At 40.3% G+C, this 12,420-nt stretch overlaps 1 protein-coding gene across 2 annotated transcripts in view; it reads right to left on the bottom strand.

Annotated features, from left to right (window-relative positions):
- The window catches only part of zmiz2 (zinc finger, MIZ-type containing 2), a 48,429-nt gene extending 36,702 nt beyond the window's left edge, over window positions 1-11,727 (bottom strand). The window contains exon 1 of one of the 2 annotated variants that reach the window (XM_082157965.1): window positions 11,080-11,727. The gene's annotated coding sequence lies outside the window, so the exon portion shown is untranslated. The remainder of the gene's footprint in view (window positions 1-11,079) is intronic. The other variant, XM_082157968.1, reaches the window with a different exon arrangement.
- Window positions 11,728-12,420: the final 693 nt, after the last annotated feature.

The raw sequence follows: 12,420 nt of genomic DNA, 5'->3' as shown, positions 1-12,420 counted from the left end.
GTGTAGCATATGGACGTGCGGATGACCGCAGCTAATTGTGTGTCTGAATCACGAGATTGGCCAAAAAAACGTGAGTGAAACCATTAGCTGCTTGTTGTCTAGATGAGCACCCCTTTAACACACATTCCCAAGATTCCTAGCAGCTGGTGGAAAGGTACTCTGGGGGTGACCCCTGCGACCCTTGCACATTGATATCCGAGACAAAGTGTCTTTACCTTTCTCTGCAGTTACAGCCGAATAAACAGTCCTCGGGCCACAGTCCCTACAGGAGCAATTTGCGTGAGTGGTCAAAAAAAAAAAAATCCCTGCAGCCCAAAAGAGATCAAAGCTTTTCCTGCATATCCCAACATACAGGGGGGGAGTGAAGAACATCAATTTGCAGAGCAAACGGCAGCTGCACTGAAAGGGAAAGAGCGTCCACCCCCCAACCCCGCCGGTGCGCTCGTCCATCTCCAGCGTCCATTACCACCCTCTATATACCTCTGGAAGTGGAATTTACTACTCACACCGACTCTTTGAAATGATGGGCTGTGGAATCATCTCTCCTCCTTTAATCCCGTTAGATGTGCTTCCACTACCGACGTGGCCTTTGAAGGAGAAGCTTTGCTCGTGGAAGAGGATCCCGCCACCACTCGCCATTATGAAGCCTCCGGATCTCAGTGCCAACGTTATCAGATAATAAAGTTACGTTGAAGCACTAAAACTAAAATACATTAAAGCTACATTAAAATATTTTTAAAAACTTATAAAAACAACAAAAGTGACAAAATTATTAAAACTTGAAACAAAAACTGAAATTATAAAAAAATAACTAGTACTAGTGTTGTCAAAAATATTGATATTTCGATATGTATCGACACTGAAATATCTGAAACGGTTCCAATATAACTTTTCTGCAGTCTAGATACACTGATACCAGCTTCACGTTCTCACGATGGCGAACGGACACCCGCCGGCCTCCTGTCACACACTCGTCTCATACACTCTGGTTGAATAGTGCTTGTATTGTGCATCATTTTTATCATTCCCACAGGTTAAGCGCTCACACCAGAAGCGTGTGCACCATGCACTGATAGTGGCGCTCTAATAAAGCCGTCTCTCAAACAGCTCGCGAGTACCAAATTTACTTCTTTTTTGTGGCTTAAACGGTCAAATACATACAAACTTATATCAAAACGCCCGTCTTGTCGAGTATTCAGGAAAATACAGGCAGTTTTGGAATGTAAATAGTAGAGAAAACACGTGTAACAGTAAATTGGATCAGTGCGTTAGCTCTTAAAGTGACAGTAACCTAATAAATCTGCTGCTGTCTGTCATGTTATTAAATCACAAAAGAGTAAGTCATTTGATGCTCTTGACTTTTGTAACTTTAATTTCAAGAATTAATCTGTATTTAATTTTTACAATGAAAACTATCCAGAGTTACTTTACATTTGATTACTTCATTTCTGCAGTATTTCTTACCCGAGTACTAGGGGAGACCGGGGACAGTTGCAACAGGGGACGGTTGCAACATGTCATTTTTCTCCAATCAGAAACAAGCTAGAGTGATGACACTCATACTGCACATGCACAGTTAGACCCTCCACCCACCAAGAAGACAGTAGACATATTCAACATCTGCTGATGTATTTATTGAACAAAACTTGTTTTGGAGGTATGAAAGTAAATTTTTTCATGAGATATATTTTTGTCATACTGTCCTGAAATTTTGTATGATTTAATCAAAACTTACATAGTTTGAATTGTTGTTGTGTTGACTACTAAGTGACATGGTTAGCATGTGTCAAAGTCAGTGTGTCTAGCAGGCATATGATGTTCTGTCATGGCTGATAGGGTCGGGGACAGTTGCAACATGTTATAAATTGCATGTTTAATAAAAGTTTGTTGCATTACAAATTGTTAAATTCTTCCTGTCTGACACTGAAATATGGAGAGATTGAATAGCATCTGTAACACCTGCACACTGAATCTAGGTAGGCCTATGTTCTACACATGAACAAACAAAACTCAATAACTGTTATTTGATAAATATGACTAAATAAATAAATAATAGGCTACAATAATATTATTGAAATAAATAATACTATAATATTATAGTAGGCCTAAAACAGTTAATATTTTCAGAATTCTTTGCTCATTGAGACAAAAAGCTTAAGTTAATTAATGAAATTTAAGGTATTTTTAACATGTTGCAACCGTCCCTGGGTTGTGTTGCAACTGTCCCCTGGGTCGGGGTCAGTTGCAACATCTGACTTCTTCCATTCAAATAAATACTGTGAACGATATGTCATATATAATCATCTTTAAATGGTACGGGTAATTAGCAGACAGATGCAAGTTTAATATATACAAATTTGGTTGGTCTAGTCCAAATAGTCTCTGAGTAATTGAGAGAAATGCAAAAAGTGTTGCAACTGTCCCCGGTCTCCCCTACTGTTAGACTAACCAGAAAAACTTAAAGCACTTGGGAGCACTTCGACTCGGCACAGTAAAAAGTCACGTTGGTTCTAATGACAGAAGTGAGAGGGAGAGGATTTTTCAGGAGTGATGATATCACTGCGCCGAGTCGAAGTGCTCCAAGTGCTATTCCGCCATACATTATAGTTATCCTTTTTACCCGCTTAGAAAAGCGCCACGTTTTATTTTGTGTCACCATACTTGGTCGTGTAACTACTCGTGTAACTGTATTTAAATAGGGAAAACGTGGAGGTGTTTGGTCGCTTCTAACATCATCTCTGTTTGGTTCCTAGTGAATGAACTGGGCTAAGCTAAGTGCTATCAAAGTGTCGCCGCGCACCAGAGCGATTGAGTGCACGCACTGAGACGAGAGAGGTATGTATCAACTCGTCTTAGTTAAGGGAATAACATAGTTTAATATGAAAAAACTGTGAAGTATCCCTTTAAAGCCATGTTTATTTCATTTAACTCTTTATTCTTTTGTATTTATTTGTGCTACCGTTTGCAATTTGTTTATTTTTTGGTAACAATTTTTTTAATGTACTTACTGTGTGTAAGCTATTTCAACAAAATTATGGCGGTGTATATGGCCGTTTTCCCTGTGGTATCGAAATAAATATTTTTCAAGGTATCGTATCAAAGTTGGAAATTCCAGTATCGTGACAACGCCACTAAATACTATAATAGTATATAAATAATAATAAAACAACACTAAACGCCATAAAGCCTAAAATGTAAAATTGATGATTTAATCAGCTGAACGGTTTAAAAAAAATACACAGAATAATCAATGTAGGGGCTTTATTAATATTATTAGCGTCACACTGTTTTTTCTGACGCAGCCTTTGCTTTCGCTAGGTATGAGTCTAGATCTCAGTGCAGCCGTTTAGGAATGCTAATCATCCGAGGACAACCATGAGAGAGTCTCAACACTTTGGCAAACCCCGTCCTGCAGACTGCAATCTGACTTCAGCAATTTCCAGAGCGTTCCTCAAAGAGGCGAAACATCTAATTTGTCAGTCTTGAGAATGTGAGCGCCAGAAAAGCAGATATATATCCAGGTTTATGACCTCTGCCCTCTCGTTATGATCTGGCAGAGGTGTGTGGTTAATAAAGCAGCGAGTGGTTACGGCGTGCATGCATGCATTGCACACAGCTAGTCAATAAGAGGTTAGGCATCTCTGTCTTCTAATGCACTGTCTGCTGGGGCAAAACCGCAGGCGGATTACTGCCAGGCCTATCCGATGATCTTCAGGCTGTTCTGTAATGCCGTCACCCGCCTGTTAGCATGCCGCTCGAGCAACGCCTGAATGGTGTTAATGCAAGATCTCCTCCCTGACGCACATCTCCACTGCATTAGCTACATAAAAACTCATTTTAGATTAGTGCACATGTGTTTTCCTCCATGACATAACATGCCCAACAACAAAGAGGCCATATTAATCTGCGTCTTATAGCGGTTAGCCATCACCAGGGAGGGAAAACGGACACGGAGAAGCTCGAACATCGATTGCATTGATCTGTACCTCAACATCTTAATGTTTAATCACAAAGCACAAACCCCCTTTACTCCGCTGTCATGTGATCCCATTAAACCCTTTAACCACATCTCTCCCCAGGCGGGCCGCGGGGGTCCGCGCTTCATGCGGTCTCTCGGACCGCTCAGACATTTAATCCGCCGCAATTGATGACCGCAGAACACAGAACTCAAGAGAGGAAATTGACGTAACGGAAGTTTTTTTTGAAGCTGTGTTTCAGCACACCAAATATAGCCTGGCTAGATCCTTACATGCGGCAGGGACATTGACTTCAACACTGCATGCTTTGCTCACTCTGTGGATATAAAAAGAAACTCCCCCAGAGTCCTGAAACAGTGAGGCAGACAGAAAAGAGAGGGCACGGCTGTGAATGTGTCTGTGTGCGCTTTTATTGCTGCAATCTAGAGCATTACTCGGTCTTCGCAAAGCACCAAAACAGCATTCAACCTTACCAACCACCTGCAGGATAAACGTTAACATGCTCCATGTCTAGTTTAAAGTTTTCTCCCAATTTTTAAAGATATAATATAAACATTTAATACTACTTGCACACTGCGCAAAGCATATGGTTTACATGCGTTTTAAACATAGTATGCAATCATAAAGATTTCAAACACTACACTGTCATCACTTACTCTCACTATGTGGCACATTTAACGGCGCAAGTGACATTGAGTTAACAATAAGGAAAACATCGAATTTTGAACCTACTTTTGAGTAAAAACTGTGACTGATGTTGCATCTGATAAGGGCTTTAGATTTGTGTTAAATTTTTCTGATAACATCGCCACTTAAAATACGGGGGGATTCGTTTTGTCAAAAAATGTCTGATTATACATCAATATGCCTATAAAATAGCATTACATCTCTTTATTTAATATTTTTATTTAGTAGCCTAATTATTATTATTATTATTACTAAACAAAATTAGGAATGTTAGGCTACTATTGCAGTATTTCACTGTCAAATAAATCAAGTATTTATGGCTTATTTTCTTTTATTTCAAATGTTAAACCATCAGTCTTTTTCTTTTTTCTTTTCAATTTTGGGAAAGATGGTTGGCACACCTTGCATTCCCAAATGCAACATGAGGTGCATATAGGCCTATTTTAACTAATTTGCAGCATTTGCGATTTGATAATCACTCTAAGCCATATCACGATTATAGTTTTATTTCGAAACATCGTGCATCCCTCCGCTGATTCATTCAAAGTCAGGTTGAGGGCATTGCATTGAGGGATACAGTCTCTCAAGCAGTGTGCTCTGGGTGTATTTTAGCACATGCAATAAGCCATTCATGTAATATGGCACATATAGAAATTGTACAGAATGCATACTGCAAGAATAGCATGTGATTAAGCCATTATGAAAATTGCTCAATTTAAGGACTCAAAATAAATGGGCTAAATTAACAGGAACAGATTTATGTTTGAAGGAATCATTCTTCCTGGGCGGCCTTTTATTCGTCATTGTGTGAGGTCCTGGATTAAATTACCTGCTCATCCTTTTGTTCGTACAGAAGGGCCTCTGTTGACACATCCCTTACAAAACTGCTGTCTTCACACTCCCAATCTGAGCCAAGGTCAAGCACAGTGTTTGCACAAACCAAGGTTAAAAAATAAAGCGATAGGTTTCCGGGTGCAATGACTCTATTTTAAAACACAGCTCCTGTCCTCAAAGACATGGCATGCTAATGGATGTGGTCTACTGTTATAGCTGAGACACGTGCATGAAAGCTACTAATCATTAACAAGTCAATTAAAGTCAGATGAAAAGACTTGATATGAGTCATGACTGTCAACTCAAACCGAGTTCAAAAATATGACAGAAGCGTGTGGAGTCTAAAGGCGGCCGCACACCGGACGCGCAGCTCAGCGCCGCGCCGCGCCACGTCTAGGACAACTGTCACCTGAAAATCCGATAACATCAGCAATTTTCTGATTTCTGTAAATAAATATAAAACTAAATGTATATTGCAGCACAGGGTGAGGTCCGTATATACATTAACTACGATTTGAGACACATACATGTAAATTTAATATAAAACTATGTAAATGGCGCGGCAGGATTTTGAACACGGTCCTGAGCCGCCGCGGACAGACGCCGAAAGGCGCCGCCGGTGTGTGTACTCCCATAGAGAATAGTGTGTTCGAATTTAAAAGACGTGGCGCTGCGCGGCGCGCCGTCGAGCTGCGCGTCCGGTGTGCGACCCCCTTAAGGGTGCTTTCACACTGGTAGTTTAGTTTGAAACGGGGTACGGTACACATGAAAAATTGCTAATGTGAAAGCGGTCATGCGGACCCGGTGAGCGCGGAACTGTGGGGCAATTCGCGTGAATGTGAAAGCGACTCGGAGCGCACTGGTTCAGGAAGCAAAGTCACCAGTACACACATTTCGAAGTCAACAAAACACATGTAAGGGATGACAATGGTGATGTTTTACATTGGATACGAGCGTGCAGTGTAATCGCGCATATCATGTGCAATCAGAGCGGCAAATGAATGGATCGGAATCCGCTGTCTCCTCGAGAGTCCGTTTGCAAGTATAGCAGAAACCCGCCTTTACGCAACACACATACAGTAGACTCAAGTGTCATTTCACTCTGCTGCGCAAGTGCACATAATAACCAGATATAGAAAACACAATATATTGACCCGCGTCCTGTTTTCTATCATGCAAATGTAACGAAACATCGTAATGAAACAGCGCTGCTCATTTGAACCGCACCACACAGACCATTTCTCCGCTCGGCTTAAAGTTCAAACGGGAGCGCGGCGCGAGCTTACTAGAGCAGTTTCGTTCACTCGCTGAACGGTCTCGATCACGTGACCACTAAACAGTGCCGTGAGATCCAGTGCTTGAATTTAGCGAAGAACACGAATGTCTCTGTGATTTAAACTACAGTAGTCAACATTTGAATTGGATTAAAAAAAAGAAAGTCCATCAAAGTTGCCCTAAAACAAGAACGGGTATTGTTCAAAATTCATGTATAATTTTGATTAAATGTTTTGATCCACTTCAAATGTCGACTGTACTGTAGTTTAAGCCAGATTAAAAACACTGCTGACATTCTCAACACCGCTGACAAACAGCATTGAGAAACATTGTGCCATGAATCTACAAATCAATCTACAAATCACCATCACCTACCGTGCATTTACTAGTAGTAACATTTATTTAGTAGTTAGTAACACTAACTGCGCCATAGTATTGTGGGATACTGAATACTCCCGGATACTGAATTTTATTATATTATTAATTTGGGCATGTATTAAATATATTAAAGGAGTAATGGTATATAATTATAAAATATGGTAAAAATATAATAATACAGCATTTGTGCATTTGTATTTATACTACTGTTTTTCATACAAATACCATAGAAACCATATAGTTACATTTTACCATGGTAGTGAGGTGTCTGCGGTTATCATGATTTAAATGTATGATACTATGGATGACCAATCGTTAATTTTAATAAAAGTAGAGTCCGAACTCTAAGTTCGTAGTTCCTGGGGTAAGTTCCCGCGGTGGAAACGCGGCTATGTAGTTTCTGCAACTCTAGTGGCAGCTTGCGGAATTACAAAAATACAACATATTTTGCAAAAGGAACACGCCGACATTTGGGGACTTTAGCGTATTCACCGTATCCCCCAGAGTTAGATAAGTCCATACATACCCTTCTCATCTCCGTGCGTGCCGTAACTCTGTCTGACGCACCCACCGCTAGCCTAGCTTAGCACAAAGACTGGAGGTAAATGGCTCCAGCTAGCATACTGCTCCCAATAAGTGACAAAATAACGCCAAAATTTTCCTATTTACATGTTGTGATTTGTATAGTCACCGCATGTACAAATAACAAGGTCACATGAGACACAGCCATTGTCTAACCGTATACATACTGTGTCTACTGTGGATGTGTCTCATGTGAGCTTGTTATTTGTACACGCTGTGACTATACAAATCACAACAGGTAAATAGGAAAATGTTGGTGTTATTTTGTCACTTATTGGGAGCAGTATGCTAGCTGGAGCCGTTTACCTCCAGTCTTTGTGCTAAGCTAGGCTAGCGGTGACAGAGTTACAGAGATGAGAAGGGTATGTATGGACTTATCTAACTCTGGGGGATACGGTAAATAAGCTAAAGTGCCCAAAAGTCGGCGTGTTCCTTTAACTCAACCATCACGTTCACAGCTCTTAACGGGTGCTTGTGACGGCATGTCTCAACCATAGACTGTAAAAAAAAATATGGACGACACACCTTCACTCTCTTCCATTGTAGAGAAGTGAAGTCGCCAATGTCCAAATATGGCACTGACATCTTGGAGCCCGAGTCTGCGCATTAGTGAGGGTGACGTGGTGTCGCGATATCAAGCTCACACTCCTGCAGAATCAGTTAGTACAGTTTACTGCAGAACAACTCACTGTGTCGATGTGAAAGAAACAGTTATGGAAATGTAGAAATTAAAGTTGAAGATCCGTTCTCCTCCCGAAAACACTCAGTGTCTACTTCGCTCAGAGAAGCTGTCAATCATGACGTCACACCCCGGTTTTTATAGTATCAAATAACTAACTAAAATCAAACTTGTTTAAAAAACGAACACCTGAACTTACATCACTGTGATAAAAACAAAAAAACTGAAGTGTAATTTGATTGGTTAGTTAGTCTTATTCCCCATTAGATTTCATGGAGAGGGCGGGGTTTATGACCTATACTTGGACCAGTCACCTGGGGGCGATCGAAACTTTTTGGCTTCACTTTTCAGGACTTGTGCAGCACACAACAGGCAAATGTAGGCTTAGGCTACTTTTAATAAAAGGTCCAACATATTAAGAATCCAGTTTTAACTGTGCTACTGTGTGTCAGAGTAAGCAACTGAGTAGCTTACACTGTTAAGAGCAAACGCGGGGGTCTCACTTACATAACCCCAAACCAACATATCATGGCTTTTTTTGACATGACACACCACCCAACAAACGCGGTCAAAGAAGTCACCGCTCACCACTAGTGTACATAACTATTATACACCAGATACAACAGTATATGCTAGTACATTATTTCCAACAACAGCCCAATTTATAAAAACAAAGGATTAAGATGAAATGATCCAGGTGCTTAAATTCAAATTTGGGGGGAGGGGGGATAGATGGGGTGCTGTGATTTTTTGGGGGATTGAAAATTGTGATTTAAAATGCTTGTGTGCAAATTGTCCAAAAAATTTCCTGATTATATATCAATATGACTACAAAATAGTAATCCCTTTTATTTTGTTTCATATTTTAAGCAATAACAATAGTAATAATTACTTCTTTTCTTAATTCTCAAATGTTAAACCTCTGAGCTTTTGCGCAGCAAACTCTGTACACTCTTGTACGCAAATATTACCTGATAATACCACAGAAGCGCAAACAAACTCCGAGCACATTTAATAATATTAGACTTAGGCCTGCATCCCCAGAGAGAGCCGACACAAAGCCACGACATACTCATCTTCAGGACCGAAGCTTTACTTGACACTGCCGAGGACGGCCTGCCATCAATTATTGACCAACTCCTCACGACCAGAAGTGCTTTTAGTAAACATTTCCTCAACACATAAGGGCACATATAAAGACAATGCAACCTTTCTGAGTTAAATATTCATGACGAGAAGTAATGTCATTTTTCTTTTAAAAACCCAAAGAACGTCAGAGTCCCTATGCTGTTTGTCCAGAATAGCAGATGGCTTGGGTCCTTATCATAATTGAGTGATCTATCACCGATGGTGTTTTAGAATCAGACAACGCATGCAAATTAGGGCTTAAAAAAAAATAGAAAAATCAGCGGAGGGATGTCTGTGGCCATCATTTGACCCCTGGGGATGGGCAACGCAGCATTTGTCGCCTACCTGGTCTGTGACCTGCAAAACACAGAGTTTGTAGCGGCGCTGAGGTTCTGTGCACCACCTTCACCATCTGTCCATCTCACCTGCTGTGTCTCTACCGGCCTAAAACGCCTCCCGCTACACCGACCTGCCTGTAGGTGTGCTGCCAGTATGTAAAGCATCTGGGTGGAGCGCTCTATCATGATGCTAATGCAAAAGGTATTGTGATGCGACAGGCAAAAACCCCCCTCTCATGCTGGAGCAACTCGGTTTCTCAGCTTAGATCCCAAAAATTACGACTCAAACAAGGAAAGCAAGCGTTAGACCTTGCATCTTTCACACACACACCCTGATACTAACGTGTAAAAACATCTCCTGGAGCAGATCCTGTGGTCTCTAATGACTAAATTCAGAGGTTGATAGTCATAACAAACAACTTAAACCACGTTCAACCAAAGAGCCACAATGAAGTGATCACTGTGACAGGCAACACTAGTGTCTCAAATGCATTTAGCTGTGAAATTCACTTAACAGCACCCTGATTGATCTAATAAAAGCTGTGCTATATCATGCCACACATTTCACTCATCAGATCAGAGCTGGCCACATTTAAAACCATGTTGCTCATGTTTGCATTGAGAAAAACTGAGAATGCAACCAGCTCAAACTGAGATTCACTGTCTAGCTGCTTATTTCACACATATTTCAGACAATAACCACATTGCATGAGAGTAAAATCATGCAGCAGAGCAAAGTAATGACACTACAACCCTGAGTGAGTGCATTTTATAGTGTAATTTCTTTCTTTTAATGCACATTTAATGCCCTTTAAATACAAATTCTAAACATCTAACCCTTACCTAATTCATACTCTAGCCCCAGCAGAAGGCATTTCTACTGTAAGCTCATGTGCATGGGTCCATCCTTGTTACTCTATTTAATCATTTGAGGGGCAACACATATTTATGGCATATGATTATCGAATTGACAGCTGGAATAAAGAAGTAAAGAAAAGCAGGAAACGATTGCACAGGGCCATTCAAATCACCAAGCATGATTGAAACCGAACACCTTTGAGCCTCTTGGATCACACACTAAATATCACTAACGTTACATTCATCAGCACATATACAAAAATAATCATAATCAAAATCACAAAGCAAAAAAGATACTAAGATGAAAGAGATCATACTGAAAGCTCCAATGATCCGTCCTCACCTTCCACTCCGGCTGCCCGAGGTTGATCTGTTGGCTGGATTTGATTCCGTGTTCGGCTTTCCTTGTGAGAAAATCCTCTCTTAATGTTCACAAAATAGAGATCAGGATCTAGTTCGATCCTCGCTGGGTTAAAATGGATAAAAACGTAGCCGTTTCTGTCTTTTCTTGGATAGCTAGCACTAAGGTTTCCTCAGAAATCGGAAGCCGTGCGAGTACGTTAAAACCGTTAAAACTGGATCATATTATTTGTGAATGTATCCGTTCTTTGCGGATTTCTATTTATATGATCCATAGGTTGCGAAATAAAACACCCTACGCTTTCTGACTCCCAGCATGTGTTTGTTTTAATGAAATGTTTTTGTGTAAATCCAAAGAGTCGCGACGGCTCTCGTGTTGCTGCTTCTGCTGCTGCTCCTGCGCGCGCGTGCGTGTGTATGTGTGCGCGCGAGTCTGCTCGACTGCATTCCTCCCTCTATTGCACAATGAGTCGCTATAATTTATTCATGAGATCATGGGGATGGAGGTGCTCTGTCGGAAGAAAGAGAGGCAGTTTTTCTCTTTCTTGCTTGCTTTCTTTCTTTCGTTCGTTCGTTCGTTCTTTCTTTCTTTCTTTCTCTCTCTCTCTCTCTCTCTCTCTTTTTTTGTCACTCACTCACCCCCTCATCGCCCTCCCCAGCTGACTGACTTCCCTTCGGTTGCGAGACTCGATTAATGGAGCGTCGAGGACTCGAACCAACGAGGCTGGGTTGGGGAGGGTGACGATTGTGCTGCGCTCGATGGTGAATATAAAGTGCCCTTCATTGTAGACTCACCTGTAGGCTTACATTAATCTATGTTAGAAAAATATATATCACATGCATTAAAGAGGCTATTTGAAAGGTTTAAAGCTATTATAATTTAAAATTTTATAAGTATGTCTTATGTATAAAATGTAAGTCTTATTTAATTTCTATAGCCTATTTCGTATTTATTTATATTTTAACCCTTGGTTTCACAGACGAGACTTAAGCCTAGTCCCAGAGTAAAATGCATGTTTGAGCTGTTTATCTGAAAGCAACTTGCTCTGATATATCTTAAAATAAGTAATTGTCTTTGTTTTATCTCAAGATTCACATAAGTAATGTTTTTTTTTTTCTAAGGCATGTTTAAAAAAGCTACTTAAATGTCCTAATTGAATTTAGGTCTAATCCTGACTTAATCTAAGCCTTGTCTGTGAAACGGGGCCTAAAATACCTTTTAATTCTATATTTTATAAGTTAATTTGAAGTTATTTTGTTATGCACTTTTGTCATTTTTATCTTTATTGGGTTTTTTTTTTTTTATCTAGTTTTAATTTTCATT

Source organism: Leuciscus leuciscus, assembly GCF_965113295.1.
Source record: "Leuciscus leuciscus genome assembly, chromosome: 24".
Taxonomy (NCBI): Eukaryota; Metazoa; Chordata; class Actinopteri; order Cypriniformes; family Leuciscidae; genus Leuciscus; species Leuciscus leuciscus.
This window is presented reverse-complemented; position numbering and strand designations above follow the sequence as displayed.